This window comes from Macaca thibetana, chromosome 2 (genome assembly GCF_024542745.1).
Source record: "Macaca thibetana thibetana isolate TM-01 chromosome 2, ASM2454274v1, whole genome shotgun sequence".
Classification (NCBI taxonomy): domain Eukaryota; kingdom Metazoa; phylum Chordata; class Mammalia; order Primates; family Cercopithecidae; genus Macaca; species Macaca thibetana.
In genome coordinates, this window is record NC_065579.1 from 129,715,823 (window position 1) to 129,730,691 (window position 14,869).

A 14,869-nucleotide genomic window follows, 5' to 3' on the forward strand; every position below is an offset into this window, starting at 1 on the left:
TCTTAGATTCAGTGGGTACATGTGCAGGTTTGTTACGTGGGTATATTATATGGTGCTGGAGTTTGGGGTGTGAATGATCCTGTCACCCAGGATCATCAAGCATAGTACCCAGTAATTAATTTTGCAATCCTTAGTCCCCTCCTCTCCTCCCTCATTTACTAGTCCGCATTGTCTAGTGTTGCCATCTTTATGTTTATGTGTACTCAATGTTTCACTCCAACTTGTAAGCGAGAACGTGGTATTTAGTTTTCTGTTCCTGCCTTGATTTGCTTAGGATAATGACCTTCAGCTGTATCCATGTTGCTCACAAGGACATGATTTTGTTATTTATTTTATGGCTGCATGGTATTCCATGGTGTATATGTAACACATTTTAGTATCCAATACACTGTTGATGGGCACCTAAGTTGATTCCATGTTTTTGCTATTGTGAATAGTGCTGCAATGAACATATGAGTGAATGTGTCTTTTGGTAGAACTGTTTATTTTCCTTTGGGTATATACCTAGTAATGGGATTGCTGGGTTGAATTGGTAGCTCTGTTTTAAGTTCTTTGAGAAATCTCCAAACTGCTTTACACAGTGGCTGAAATAATTTACATTCCCAGCAATGGTGTATAAACGTTTAATTTTAGGAAACTTTTAAGATGGCTCCTATATGCAAGTAATAATATTTGAAAATGTGTTCTATATTTGTATTATTGTGCATACACTCAGATAAAGAAAAAGGAATCTAAGTCAATAAGTGTTTCCTGTTTGGAGAAAACTCTACTTGATATACGGGCAATACAAGTGTTATATATAAAGCTCTTGTCTGCTTATGTGCCCTTAAATGTTGTAGTATGAGCTGGCACAAAACTATCTAAGTGAGAAACACAAAGGATATGGCATGAGAGAGTTACTAATTCCTATAAGATAAGGCAAATTTTTCATGTCAGTATAAACAGAAGATTTGGAACCCTTGCTGTGGGCTCACTGTACTGTGGCATAGTGCTATGAATGCCTAAGAAGGTTTGTCTGTTTATCATATTCTGAAAAACAACATGAAAAAAATAAATTGATAGGTGTCATTTAACCCCTGGAAGAAAATAAATCCAATGCAATGCTTGTAAAAAACTGAGTTATGTTTGTGTTAACACAGTGCATCACATACTAGCAATCTGTGATTTAAGTACATGTCTGCTAATGAATTTGTTTATTTTGCAGGAAAATAAAGTTAATTGAAAGCATGAAATATGATTCCTAAACAATGCATGGAAAGGGCTAATTGGTCCATGGCTTTTTAAAAAAATGGATAAAAATATCTTAAAATGATGTCCTGTTATATCACAGTTCAAAAGAATAAAGTCCCCACCCATGTCTAAATGTATGCTAAAACTTAGGAATATCTTAAAGCAAGAATAGTAAATACTTAACACATGAGGAATTATCTCTTGTATAATATCAGTGATATTATACATTAATAGGTCACTTTAACCTTTCCTGCTCAGCTCAGATGCAGGGGCAGGATCCTTTGGACACAGTGTTTCAGTAAGTCACTACTAATCAGTCGGGTTAATTTATGAAAGGAAGATTATTTTGCCCTGTATACATCTCTTACTAAATAACCTATAACAAGAGAGTAATCTTACTTAGAAATATATCATGAATAAGAATGATTTTAAGAAACAGGAAACCGTTGAAACTATTTTACATGAGACATTTTTTTTTTGTCTCACCTAGCTACAAGGTCAAGTTGCATTCCAGTTTCAGCTTTTAATAAAAAATAACCTTTCAGTTTATTTGAAGATCTGGGTCTTCAAATATAATTGTCAAGTGTCTATCTCTCTTCTCTTTTTGCTATAGTGACTTTATTCTCAGGAAGGCTCTTTCTAAGTGATGATAAGAAGAAGGGAGTTTCTCCTGCCTTATGTCATACCTGCTGAGCAACCCTGTTTTCTTCTGGTAACTCATGCATAAATCCAAGGTAGGTTTCTCACTGGCTTCTGTTGGGTCTGATGCCCTTCATAGCTTTAGTCCCCATAGACTTAGGAGTAGAAAATATTGGTTCGTCATGCCTGTGTCACATGGACCAGGGGTAACGAGAAAGCATTGGAATTAGCCTCAATTCAGCCACATAACCACAGGAGATATTATTCCTTAGGTCCAACCAGGCTAAATGAATGGAGATAATGCTTGGCAAACAAAAAACAGCAGGTATTCATGGTAGCTTCCATTCTTATTTTTCTTGACTATTCTTCTGAAATTGTTCTGATGACAGAGATTACAGTTGCATTTGTTAGGGTAAAGTTTAAGTAATTATAATAAAAGTATCCAAAGGAGATTGGCTCAAATTGAAAAGGGACGTTAAATTTTTTGTGGTAGTACGTAGGTTCTGATCCTCAGGGTCATGTAGGAATTCAGGCCAGAGTGGAGTTTCTTTGTCATCCTCAACATGAGCCTTTTAACAGTGTGGGTTAGTCAAAAGGACAAGGAGAAGTGAATCCAGATTATTTTTAAGTAGATGAGCTGAAAGTTGCCAACAGCATTTTTCCTCTTGTCTCTTTGGTGAGAACCTAGTCCTAGAACCAAACTAAGTCAACATTTAGTCTTTAGGTTGGTGGCCGTGTGTCCAGAAGGAGAAAAAGAACAGTATGGGCCGGGCGCGTTTGGCTCACGCCTGTAATCCCAGCACTTTGGAAGGCCGAGGGGGGTGGATCACGGGGTCAGGAAGTCGAGATCATCCTGGCTAACACAGTGAAAACCAGTCTCTACTAAAAATACAAAAAGAAATTAGCCTGGTGTGGCGGCGGGCACCTGTAGCCCCAGCTACTCGGGAGGCTGAGGCAGGAGAATGGCATGAACCCGGGAGGTGGAGCTTGCAGTGAGCTGAGATGGCGCCACTGCACTCCAGCCTGGGCGACAGAGCAAGACTCAGTCTCAAACAAACAAACAAACAAAAAAACAGATTAGTGGTGCCAGAGGGAGTGGAGAACAACCTGCGGCTGCCACAAGTTCTTGTTAGTCTTTCCTTTTTCTCTAACATGTTTCTTTTACATTGAGTGGAAAACATACGTTCAAAAACAACTGGAAAAAAAAAAAAACCAAAAAAACAAACGAACAACAATAACAACAACAACAACAAAACAGAAAAGGACAAACTTAATTTTGGCAATGTGTCTCTGTAAAAAGATCAGCCCTTATGCTCCTGGTTATCACTCACTATCTCACTATTCAATATTTGTCTTGTTTGCTGCAACAGAATAATAATAAATAAAATTATCTTCAAATATGGCAGTGGCTTTTCATCCTGTAAAATGTTACACGATTAAAACTTTGGAGATTTTTTTCAATACATTCTAGGCCATTAACCAGTTGTACAACTCTGATAAAATTTCTGAATCTTACTCTTCTCAGATATAAAAGGAAGCTATGGAAGATTATGTTATCTGAGGTCCCTTCCAGATTGAAAAGATTTCATACCATGTTGGAAATAGAGAAGTTTAGGAGAAATTCTCATCCTCCAAACATAGGAGGACTTTCTCCAACAAATAGGAATTCATCCTGTAACTCAGTTCACAGGTCTTTGAGATAAGACTTGGCTGCATAGGACTTTGGAGCAAACCATCACTAGGAAAGAAAACTATCCATTGTAGGCATTGTTGATCGGAGGATGGGAAATCCTTCTGACCTGCACAAGTAATCAATGGATGCCTTAAAGCGTGAGATTTGAAAATGCTTAACATTATCTTGGCTACATAATTATAATGTTATTAATGGCCACAAAGTTTCTTAGCCTTTAAAAAGAAATCCAGTAAAAGCATTTGATTTCATGACCTCCCAGGGCTGAATCACACATATTAATGATCCATGGCATGCAATACAAGATTTTACCTTTTTATTTGTTCCAGAATTATTGCCCTTTGGTTTTTAATACATATCCTTTTGGTCTTGTATTAAAGGACAAGTTAAAAGAGTATTGACTCTGTCAGGATAACTCTGCAGAATTAATATGGTCTTTTTAGCTTTATTAATATCTAAGCTGAAGTGGCTGCTTTGTACTTTCAAGGTTGCTTTTGAAGGATCTATTCCTCAGTGGAACATCCTGCTTCCTGCTTTTTTTATTATTATTATTATTTTTTTATTACAGCAGTTGGCCGGAAAGCCCCTGTTGATCTGGACTACTTGGAACTGCTAGACTGAAATGCCATTTTCAAAACTCCAGCTCTTCTGCTAAACAATTTTTCTAGGAATGATGCCATATCACTAGCTACTTGTATTTGCCAAAAGGCAATACTACTTCAATGGCCCTAGTTCTGGGAATGATACCAAATGATGGTTCAGGAGGGAGGTAGGCAGTAAATCAGCAGGAAAAGCTGAAAAATGCCCCAGTTTTTAATACCTTTTATCTTTTTCCAGATGACTGGCCTATCTCTCTCACCTTCTGCTTCCATTCATGATAGTACCCTTTTCTCCCCTTTTTTGTGACTTGATATTAGTATTTTCATTTGAAACGGCCTTCCTCAATTATCAGAGAGAAAATTCACACCTTTCAAAGCTAAGGCAATCAAATTTCCACATGACTCGTAAGTATACGTTCTTTCTCTAGCACCTATGTGCAACTGCGGGATGCCTGATAGATTAGGATTGTATGTTGAATGGGAAATCGATCTGAACAAAGTGTCAGACAGTAGAATGGGAGCCAGGGGAAGGTTCCAAAGCAGCAGCAGAAGGTATCTCTAGCAAGCATCCACTCTGGCTGGCGGCTGCCTTCTGGTTCCAGCCTTACTGGAAGCTCAGGCAATGGAGTTGTGAATTCCTTGGGCCAGGCAAGCCTAGATGTGTTGCTTGCTTTTGATAATGTATCAAAAATATGAACTCATCCTTGGAGATGACAGCTATGAGGTGTTTCTTGGATGTAGAAATTTAGGTCATCTGTCTTCCTTTTGCATTGCCTTAAAAAATACTATTTCCTTTCTTGGTTTATCATTTGCCTGCTTGCTCTTTCTTTCTTTCTTTCTTTCTTTCTTTCTTTCTTTCTTTCTTTCTTTCTTTCTTTCTTTCTTTCTTTCTTTCTTTCTTTCTTTCTTTCTTTTCTTTCCTTCTTTCCTTCTTTCCTTCCTTCCTTCCTTTCTTTCTTCCTCTCTTTTTTCCTTCCCTACATTTTCCTTATCTCCCTTTTTTCTTTCTTAAAATTTGGTTGCCCAGGGTAACACGTATTGCATACATGCTGACTTCCTTACTGTCCCTAATAAGCTATGTGTGGCTATTATTTCTTCATTTACATGCAATGTCAGAAGCTTAGAAGTATGTTATCTCCCTTTCAATAAAAACTCACATTTAAGAACTGACCATCTTCTTGTTTGGGGTATTGTGGCTTGGTATTATCTAATATATTTCGAGGGTATTTGATTTTTTACAAAAGCAATTGGCCATGTCTATTGAGTTTCCTACTGCACCCTAGCACCCAGATCAGTAATTGATAAATAGTAGGTGCTCAATAAATATTTGTTTTTTTAAAATAACGATTCTGTTGTCCACCAAGAAGGAAGGAGCTATATATTTAAGAGTACTCTGTTCATCTGGCCAAAATGGAGTTCTGAGTCCCATGCTCAGGTGATGCTTACCCAGAAGATGGTAAACTCCTGAGACCAACTTGGCTTTCTTGTCTTTCTTTTGTGGTTCCTTGACCTTGGAAATGCTTTTCTACAGGCAGAGTATTCCCCCCGCTGGAATTTTATTTAATATTCTATCTTTGTTTCTGCTTCAGAAAACATGCCACGTGAATAATGATGCCCCAGGCAAAAGAAAACCACTCCAGCAGTACAATTTAAACTTAGGACATCCTGCCCTCACTTGCATTCACAATTTGCCAAAGCAGTCAGTAAGAACTGTGCCCACACACGAACTGACAGAATCGAGGCCCCAAGGTTAGCGATGACTAAAATTTAAAAGTCCATTTACTTGTTTTCAAAATATTTTATTCGATTGCTTCTGAGACAGAATCATGAGTTGCCTTCGCTTTTGCTGCTCCCGGTGGTGGCATCCAACTCTGAGGGGAGCTCATCCAACTCTGAGGGGAGCTCTGAGGGGAGCTAAATATCCTCATTGTTCAATGAGCTAGATGAGAACAAAACGAGGCTGTAAGGTCAATCTCACAGCCTTAGTGGAGTAAAAATTAGAACTCAATAATTCTCTTACGAACAAAGAGGACTTGCATTCAACAGAATTTTTAAAAGTGGTATTGTGTAAAAATTTTGGAAAATACCACCATAATGGAAAAAAAAATTGAAGTGGCATATAAATCAAAAATAGTGCTAAAAATTATAATTTTTCCATATGAATTTTGGAATCCTAAAATATTTTTATGTGTTTGTGGATTGATAAGGCATCAGAACTGACTTTTAGCACTGAATATGAGTACAGAAGGCTTTCTTCTCCAATAGTGAATTAATAAAGGATAAGTAGGAAAAACGTTATGAAACAATATGGTAAAATTATGGACTCTGTATTAGGGCAAAAATTGTAAAAATAGTAGAGGGTCTCTAAATTTGTGTATGCACAATTTGACACCGGATGGTTGTAGCATATTTTGTAAATTCAATAGTAAGCCCCACCACGCCCTTAAATGAAGGAAAGCAAAAAGATCATTTTTAATACGTACATGGCACCACACCCCTCTAACATGCAGCAATGGGAGAAAACCAGATTGGCGACCTGTGTATGGAATATCAACTGAGTGAAACCACCGGGGGGCGGGCGGGGGGGGGGCATTTCTTTTAAATGTAGCTTTTGCAGATAAACAAGCGGAGATCCTACCTCTTTTGACCAGAGATGTTGAAAAGCACGACCAAAGTTTTTGGCTTGGTCTCTTGGTTTCCACAATGAGATAAAGTCTTAAGCCTGTAACTCTCCCTATCCCATGGGAGTGTGCAAAGGGAGGGAAAATAAGCGGCGTGGGTGAGGGGTGGCGGCGCAGAATCGAGGAAGGGAGGAGAGGCGAGAGCCAGCCTCTGGCAGGAGGGCGTGGATCTCGGTGCAAGCCAGAACAGGTCCAGCCTTCCCGCGGCCAGCGCCAGCAGCGGGAGGGGACAGGCGGGACCTCCGTGGGCAGTCCCGGGTGCGGACCAGCGGGGAGCGGCCGGCAAGAAACTCCCTTGGATCCGCCCAGAGCTTACTGGACCCTGCCCGTTCCTGTCCCAGCTCCCAGCCAGTTTGGGGGAGAAGTTGCCCGAGGGGAGGTACCGGACAGATCTCGTGCTGGAAGCGACGCAGGTGTGTCAGGGGTGGGGGTCAATTTGCATCTCTTGTGCCAGCCCTGGGGGGTCTCCCATGGAGGAAGGGTTAAGGGTTTGCTCCCGGGAGGAGGGGGTCAACCCGTTATGGAAAGGAAATGGTGCGCAGTCAGGGCTCCTTGTCTGAAGTGGGGGTGGTCCGAGGTCCCTCAGCATTCACCCGGGAAGAGACACCCCCTTTTCAAGCCCCGCCCCCGGGTGGCCGAGGCTGGATTCAGACTGCTCGGGGTCAGTCGGACGGAGCACAACGGGTCCCCGAATCCGCCAGGTCCCACTCACTCCCGCTGGTCGCCGGTAGGTTGACCCTCTTATTTCCAGCCTCTCCTACTCCATCCCTCGCTACTCTCTGAAGAGGATTCCAGATCCCACTGTAGATTCCCGTCCTCTCTCGGGTGGGGATCCGAGGTCTAGCTAGTTTGGGGGTCAGTCTCGGCCTCTGCCACCACGCCCCTCACGCCCCAGACACCTCCTAGTGTGTGGAGCTCAGTTCCCCTCCCAATCCACTGCCCCTGTCTGGCTCCTACTCTCAGGAGAGGAGTCTAGATCCCAGGGGGGATCCGAAAATGCCGCCAGCCTGGAAGAGGGGAATCAATGAACCGCGGGGTTGTGGGGTTGGGGGGCACGAAAAACCAGAGAGGGGCTAGAGCTCCACCTCACCAGAGCGCCGAGGGGGCGAGAGGGCAGGCCGGGGGCCTGGTTGCCATGGCTCCTGGTAGCGGAGCCCGGGGAGCTAGAAATGCCAGTCACGGATGGTCCCTTCTTCCTCTTTGTGCCTCTCTCTTTCTCTCGCTTTTTTTTTTTTTTTTTTTTTTTTTTGAGTGTGAGTGTGCGTGGGGAGGCAGCACGGAGAAAGTGATTAATTTGGAGAGCAGGGATTGGAGCTGGGAGGCTGGGGAAAGCCAGCCCCTCCGTTCCCACTCTCCGGGCTCGCTGCGAGCCACACTTTCTCAGTCAGGAGCAGTGCTGGGGAATTCCTGCGAAAAACCACCAGCCTGAGGAGCCGCAGCCGCGCAGCCCAGGTACCCCCGCCTCAGACGGCGCGCAGGGTCGAGCGCAGGGTGGGCGTTCGGGCTGCTGGGCTCGGGAAGGCAGGCAGGGGAAGGGGTGGCAGGCCAGCGGCAGAGGGCAAGTGTGCGTCGGCACGGCTGGGTGGCCCTGCGGGGAAGGAGCCCCAGGCTCAGCCTCTCCTCGAAGGGCGCCGGGGTCCAGTCCCGCTCGTGGGAGCCGCGGAGCAGCCCCAGAGCCAGCAAGGGGCTGGCTGGCCAGGAGCGTGCGCGATGGCGCGCTCCCGCTGGAACTCGGAGTGGGTGGGGAGATTTGCGCGTGCGCGTGGAGATGGGCAACTGGTGAGCCACCTGGCTCACTCTAGGAGGAGGCTCCAGGGGCGCCCACGTGGCTTCGAATTCCAGCTTCACCATCACTGTGATGTGTCACTTTGGACTAGCCATTTAGCTACGCGCCTCAGTTTCCCTTTCTCAATAATATGGAAATTATCAGTACCCTCTTGTGGGTTGTTGCAGGACTGGAATGAGATGATACAAGTAATTTAACACCATGCCTGATGCATAATAAGCACTCAAAAGTTAGTTACTGATGTCGATGGCATTACTGTTAGTTAATCCTCAGTTTAGTTACATATGGTGCATTCTCATTTCTCTGCATTTTCGTTGAAGTCAAAAATCTGCGTTTTCTAATTTTGGAGAATAATCTTAATTAAAATAAGAACATTTTTACTGCACAGTCCATCTCCTACAAAGATCTGACTTGCAGCAGATTGGACGAGAGAAACTGATCAACTGCTGGTGAAGTTGGCTTTTCAGTGTATTGATGGAGAGAAGCTTAGAAGCTTAGATGGAGGGGAAACTTTTGGTGACAAGAAAATAAAAAGTTTATCCCACTTTTTTTTTTTTTAAATCTTCGTGTTTTCTCTTTCAGCTGCAGATGTTGCAGTTGGATTTGTCTTAATTTCAGTCTCTTTGTGAGGGATCACCATTTGGCTGTCATAATTTAACTTAGTTACAGAGCCTATGTATACCCCGGCTTTCCATTTTATGGCCTTAAGTGCTGCAGTGGATTTACCTATAGTAGTGGCAGAACGTAGTGTATAATCATTCCTTGCAAGCTCCTGAATATTGTGAGCAAATCAATGGAGACAAATAGTTATTACTGGATGGATGTGAGTACTGGCTATGGCTGCTCATTAAAATCTCTTTCAGGGCATGTTTATACCCACTTCACTGCAGCACAAGACTATGATGATGAATATATGTTTTCCAGATTGTTATCTGTTGAATGTAGACTTATGAATCCTTTTCTTTTAAAAAAAGGCTATAGATATTTATTGATTCCTCATGGTTATATAGGTCCTCCAATCTATCTGCTGATAAGTAAACTGTACACTGCATGGGCCTAGCTGTAGGTCTAAGAGGAGTTGATATTGTACATACTGTACTTATTACATTTAAGTTAATTCATCTCATTACTTGAATTGGTTTTAAATATATTTTTAAAATCATTTGATTATTAAAATAAAGGCATTTCTTGGTGAACTTGAGGCCAGTAAAGCCTGACAGATGTCACCATCACAAAGATCCTTAGTGACCTTTACAAAATAGAGCTCACCCAGAAAAACATTTGCTGGATAGAAACCTGATTTTATAGTCACGTCTGACATCTTTGAAGATAGGAGGTTATTTGCCCCAAAATTGCTTTGTTGAAATAATTTAGCCTGACTCGCTTTTATAGAAAAATAAGGGTAATGAGGTAATGATCAAGACTAATTTAAGCTTCTTGTATTTTTAACTGATAAAGGAAAATTCAGTAATAGTGGGGGACTAATGGTGTCAGATTTGAAGGAATGATTGTCAGGAAATACTGAGAGTATCACTTCAGGTAGTAGTGTTTGGCTTTGCAAGACAACCCTCTCATCCTCACCATGAATGTGTCATCTTTAAAAGGTACCTTGAGGAATTAGTGTGACAGCTTGTCTGAAATTCATGTGATCATTTACATATTGTTTCCCAGGAGCTTTGGCATTAAATGTTTCATTTATTGGAAATTATTTTGCCCTTTGATTTATGACAGCCAACAGTGCAATAGAGTCTAATGCATTTTAGAAACAATAAAATTAGCTTTTCACCATTTTGTATTTTCCCTAAAAATCTAGCAGTCATACACTTGGAATACTTAAGTTAGTCCAGAGACAAATGGTAAGAGTTGAAAAACATGACAGATTGGGAGGTGTTGAGTCCTGAATTTGGGGACCTAATTGAAATGCAAAGGTATAATCAAGAGAATGAACATCTCTCTGTACTAAGGTTGTTTTCAGTGATGTACTGTATTATCTGATTCAATCAGTGTTCCTTGTTATTTTTTCAAACCAAGATTGAGAATACTATATTTTCAATTATGAACATTTTGATTACAGTTTCATTCTAACTAATTCATTCTGAAGAGAATGCAATTATTATGGTGATTTACATACAATATGCTAAGTTAACACAGCTAATGAGTGAAAGCATAATATTCTTTCTATTCATTCCTGGAAAAATATTGTGCTAAGCATTCTTTCAAAGAAAAGATTACATTATTCACTATCATTTTATGTCTACCTACAAGTAGAATTGGCATTGAGCCATTTTCTCTGCTATTAAAGTGAAATCTCTTATATTTTGGTGATCACATGCCTTTCCTCTCACCCCTTGGGGGAGACTGGAAACAATTCTCAATTTAATTAGATATGCTGCTTTCTTTTTTCTGCACATCTTTATCTGAGGAAAGATTCTGTATTTTCTAATTTGGGAGGCTGCTTAACACCTTAAACATTACTAATTACTGCAGTTTATTTTATGTGTGTCGCAATAGTGTAGTTAGTTAATTATAGCTTTCTCATTAGCACGACGTAGAGAATAATGAATTAACAGATCCCTTTGATCAAAAGGGATTTAAGTTTATCTTCTGAGAATAAAAGTGTTATTGTGTTACTGAAAGTCACTATAATTTTCCCAAGAAACAAATTGGTTGGAATTCTGTATCACTGGGTTAGGAAGCTCGATGAATGAGTTGGATTGATCACAAAGTAGAGTAGAGCTGTGGTTGCTTGGCAACCTGACATTATTCTGCAATTTCTGGTATATTTATCCAGTAAACTAGAAAATTCTGTTTTGTTAACGAACGTTTTAAGTCAGTGCACAAATAGACCATAACTAATTGAGATTTTATGTGTTGTGGATAAAAAATGATCCTGCTTACCTTCTCATTATGTTTACATAATGAAAATACAAAGGGACATATTCTGTTTTCAATTTTAAGGCTTTTCCCTGAAATGTTGACTTCACTTTCACATAATTTATTCCTAGTGGAAGAATACAACTTGTATATCTCTTTGGAAGTTAAATTATTACGGGTGTGTGTGAGTGTATGTGTGTGTGTGTGTGATACTTATATACATAAATTCAATAAGAATCACAACTGGAGTTTGAGGTGAGATGAATTCTCAAAATTCATAGTTTGCTAATTGAACTGACAATGTGGTAAATTTAGGGTGGGCATAAATATCTGATTCAAATGATACTGGCAGATGATGATAAGAATAATAAATGCGTTGAACTTGGCCAATATATAAATATATTTTGTGCTTTGACCAGGGTTTCTTCTCCTGGTAGTCTTATAACATTCTCCCTTCTAATGTTTGTTTGCATCTTATTTCCCCTATAGTTGTGGAAGTAGGAGCTCTGTTGCCCATCTTCTGATTCACCTCTTCCTAACTCCAGGGACTACAGTTGTGCCATTTTCCTATACAACCTATGAACTTTAGTGTGCATTACAATTCCCTTCTCAGATTGTAAACTCCTTGAGGGCACACTTTTCCTTTTATGCATCTCGTAAACTCTTAAAGCATCTGGCACAGCGGGAAGCAAACTGGTGTGGTGGTTACGTGCCCAGGTTATAAAAGTCAGGCTGCCGGGGTTCAAAATCTAAGTCTGTCAGCTTGCAGGTGTGTGGCACTGGCTTAGTCATTTTGACGTCTCTAAGACTAATTTCTTCTGTAGAAATGGGGAAATAGTCATACCTAGCTATTGTGGACATTGTATGGGGCAATCTATGCAGACAGCTTAGTAGCACTTATTAAGTGCTCAATAAATTTTGGTTTTTTATTGTAGTGATAATTATTCTTCTATATCATGCTCAGTATGTGAATGAACAAAGATAGAGGGACAGAGTGTATATGTGTGTGTGTGTATCACTGTGTATGTGAATAAGTGTGAGCCACGATCAATGGTGGTGTCAAATGGAAAACTGTTGATTCCTACATTAGTTATATGTGCATATACCAATAATGATTGTTTCACATATTTAAAAGGTTTTCTCAATAGTTGTTCTTAGGCTTGGCTAAAATTAGAATCATCTGGAGAGTTCTTTAAAACTGCCAACACAAATCAATTCAATTACAATCTCTGTGGATGGTGACTAGGAATCTGGATTTTTGAAAACTTCTAATGAGATTCTAACATACCCTAATGTACCATCACAGTTGAGAACCACCACCTTAGATTTGCATACATCTTCCATAAGACCGTGTTGGGCTAAGGCATTGGTTCACAGTTACCTTGGTGTCATGAAATGTGGCTGAACGAGAGAAAATGCTTTGGCAAACTTCTGAGGTTTTTCTTACTAATCTTCTTGGTTTAAATAGCACTTTATTCTCTGAAGATCTCAAATGTGCTTTTCATTTACTGTGTATAATTTCATTTTTCAACCAAATGTCTCTGTGAAGATGGTAGGAAAGAAGTAATTATCCTGATTTTGCAGATGAATGGAGTGAGCTACACTGAAATTAAATGATTCTACTAGATTCATACATTTAGAACAGGCCCACATAACAAGATTCCTGTGACTTTGGGGTTTTGAATATTTCTCTGTTTTGCCTGCAGATTTCCAATGAGGTAGGGGGAGTTATTGTTTTTGGACTAAAGTACTGTGTAAGAAAAAGCTGTAAAAATGAGACTTCCATCCTTTTTTGGTTGTAATTGTGCAGTGTAAAGAAAAACAGATTTTTTTTTCTTTCTAAGAAGAGGCACCATAGTCTATATAGGATCCAAACCAATGTCCCTTGGACTTTGAACCCAGCTTGTATAAGTATTTTATTTGGCTCAAAGAATGTTTAAGACAAATTTCAGCCAACATTTAAATACTGGAGATTTCATGTAAAAATTCATATTTCTGGCTTATCTTAAAAGGCTTGATGTCCTCACAGTATTGGACCTGAATGTCCAGGTGGCAGAATGCCACAGGCTAGAACCGAGTGGTTTGTCCCCTTGATGTTCTTGAAAGGCACGTTTTCGCTGGGTAAAACATGGCTTCCTCTCACTTTCACTTTGTTCCTTTCTTTTATATAGAGCATACTCCAAAGGGGTAATTAAGGGACCTTGAAGACGGGCCCACATCTCTTTGGATGGGATTAGGGGAAACCCACAAGGGCTGCTGAAGCACATCTGGAGCTGTTACTGCCCCTTGTCCTGAGGGACAATGGGAAGGTGAAGCTCCTGGAAGGAGGTGGGAGCAGTAGCTCTGGGAGAGGGCTGTCAAGTAGGACCTATGGCTTTTGGTAGAGGAACATAACTACTGTCAAATCACAAGACAGTGCTCTGCTTCTGCCCCAAGATTTCCAGCTGCTTCTTGAGCAAGGCAGTAAGAAAGCAAGCGAGCCTATTAAGTGGTTTGTGGAGGTCAGTTCTCCCAGAGCAGAGCAGGATGGAGGAAGACAGAAAAGGGGTCTGAATCTGGGAAGTACATGAGGAATAGCTAGCACATCTTGAAGGCTTTACATTTGTGGAGTGTGAGTAATGGGGAAGGCGAAAGCTAGAATTGACAAAAACGGTACAAAGTAGGGAATCAGTAGGTTTGTATTCAGGAGAATCTTCACCACTTTTTCTTTGTCATTCCTTTTTTCTCCCTTCTTTCATTGCCCGAGGTGGGCATGCTCATATTCAGTGGTGTGTTTCAGCTGAGACTTCTAAACTTCAAAACAAATTTGTCCATTTCGTTGCATTATCTATGCTTTCTAAGATGAGAGCTGACAAAGCAGATAGAATAATGTAAAAGATGTATTCCAGCTTCTATGGTAACAGGTTTGCATTTTTAGCAGAGGTTCCTCCCTAACAAAAGCTTTTGCTGTAAGTGGTGATTCTAGTGGGAGGGATTGTAGTTATGATGCCTGGGAAAGTGGAGATACCCTCAAATGTCAGTCTGGCAGCTGAAACTCATGTAACCTGGATGCCTGGATCTTTGGAGGAAGTATCCTTCCTCTTTGATATAGTTGTATCAGGACAAGGACGATGAAGGAATAGACCAGGATGCACTATTTGCATCCTAATGTGAGGAATTTTTATTTCCAGGGACTAAGCAATGTGTTTCCCAGAGTAACAGAATGTAAGTGGATAAAAGGAATGTGGAGATTTTGGTGATCTGTTGCTGTTAAAGTTGTTGGAAATTTGATTTTTTATTGCATTGAAAACCTTGCTAAAAACTGTAAAGTGACAGAATATTAGCTTATTATGGGATGCCTTACATATTGGTTATGTTCAAACGAAATAAC

The 14,869-nt window shown here is 40.6% G+C and overlaps 1 protein-coding gene across 7 annotated transcripts in view; it reads left to right on the forward strand.

The window, feature by feature from the left end:
- Positions 1–6,952: 6,952 nt before the first annotated feature.
- The window catches only part of CHL1 (cell adhesion molecule L1 like), a 214,138-nt gene continuing 206,221 nt past the window's right edge, over positions 6,953–14,869 (forward strand). For 3 of the 7 annotated variants that reach the window (XM_050778558.1, XM_050778564.1, XM_050778561.1), the window contains exon 1: positions 7,488–7,566. The gene's annotated coding sequence lies outside the window, so the exon portion shown is untranslated. Of the gene's footprint in view, positions 7,253–7,487; positions 7,567–8,202; positions 8,292–14,869 lie in introns of those variants that run through there. The other 4 variants (XM_050778560.1, XM_050778563.1, XM_050778559.1 and 1 more) reach the window with 2 other exon arrangements.